Raw genomic sequence first — 1,837 nt, 5'->3', positions numbered from 1 at the left:
GTGATGTAATAATGGCATATACATGTGAAACATTATTTTTTTCCCATCTTGTTATTATTTCCTTTTTTTTCTGAGTAATACAATAAACAACATCCTCTCTTTACTTAAAACATTTCTCTGTAATTAATTTCATTGTGGGCGGGAGTTATGTGTCTGTATGTGCTCTCTGCAGTATGCACCCACACATATTTTAGGCTAAATAATGCAATGTGCACAAAAAAATTAGATATCAAAAAACCCACACATTTTCAATGTGAAAAAGCATGTCATTCACAGTTAAGTGTCCACACTCATCCACTGGCCCTATATATTGTGATGGGGAGGGGTTGACAATAATGTGCTTAAAATGACATGCTTATCAAAATAAAAGGTCTAGTAAAGAAAACAGAACCTGTGGATATTTCTTCCATTTTCTATAATTTCAATCTTCTCTGAGAAACGAAGTGAGGTGAAAACACACCCATCAGAACTCACCATCTCTGCAGTGCTATAAGTAACAATGAACTACACCTGCAAGCCCACTAGGGGAGTCACAATTTACTTGGGTCACAATTTTTACAGGTTATCTGTTTATACAGCTGGATATTTACTGAGGCAATTCTGGGTTAAGTACCTTGCCAGCAGCAGCAGCAGTCCCCCAGTGGGGACTCAAACCAGCAACATGGGAGGGGACAATCCCCAAATACAGAACCCGCATGAGGGGTTATTCAGTACAATCCAGTTCAGATGGTGTACCTTACAATTAAAACACAAATAAAATTTCTTGCAAATAGCAACAGGTCTCGTTTTATGTATTTAATGTTTATATGTGTAATTTTGTCAAAACCTAAACCCCCCCCCACCCCACCCCCGGCCAGATAACAACATTAACAAAACCTAAACACCAACGCCCCCCACCCAGACCTCACTACTTTTCAAACCCTGGTTACTGCCATGCTACACTACCGCCATTCTGAGAAGATGGACAAAGACTATTGATATAGTTTTTACGTATATCAGTGAATAAACCAGTACCAGTTCTCCACAGTCAGACCCTCAAATATTTCTAAGCTGATGTGACCCACACTGGAGAGCACATAATTCTACTAAGGCTGTTCTCCTGGGACCTCAAGAATGTCTTCTGCAAAGTAAACGCATGTAAACAGCATGGTTGTGTCATGTCCTTTTCTACTACACATTCTAAAAATTTATGCCTTTAAATTTGGCCTACGTTCAGTCTCGTGGCAATTGTAGTGGTACTCCCTTAAGGAGACCTACCTGTTAAAAGCATCATGTCTGTGTCCGCCTCTGCTAAAATGTCAACCACTGCCAAATTCCCAGTGACATCCACAGTGCTTTGGTCCTCTAGAGCTCTGCCACCCTGTGGTCACTTAGCTTGTGGTAATGTGGTAATTCTTCTTTCACAAATGTACATCAGGGAAACTAATGCACTGCATCCATGGGTAAGCACAAAACACCCTGCAAGAAAATGCCCCCCCCCCGACACACACACACACACACACTTATTGGTGACATTTTGATTCCGAAGTCAGCACTGAACGGCACCCTAGCGTACCCATGAATGACTCTGAGGGAAAGTGGGTGTGACAGAATTCTTGGAAAACCGACTGAGCGCACGAGCGTGTAATTTCCTTTTTTAATTGCAGAAGCTGAATTCTTAAACCGCATTTGGAATCATGCAAGTAAACAGAGCCGTTGCAGTGATGTGTAAGTATGGAAGTTTTATTATATCGTTCGAAATCCCAATAAAAATCAGATCAGTGCTAAACAGACAGTTACATGGCATTAGAACGGAGGTTTAAACCATTGGGATTCTATGGTGAACAGGATATTTGCT

Source organism: Megalops cyprinoides, chromosome 1 (assembly GCF_013368585.1).
Source record: "Megalops cyprinoides isolate fMegCyp1 chromosome 1, fMegCyp1.pri, whole genome shotgun sequence".
NCBI lineage: Eukaryota > Metazoa > Chordata > Actinopteri > Elopiformes > Megalopidae > Megalops > Megalops cyprinoides.
Note: the sequence above shows the minus strand (reverse complement) of the source record.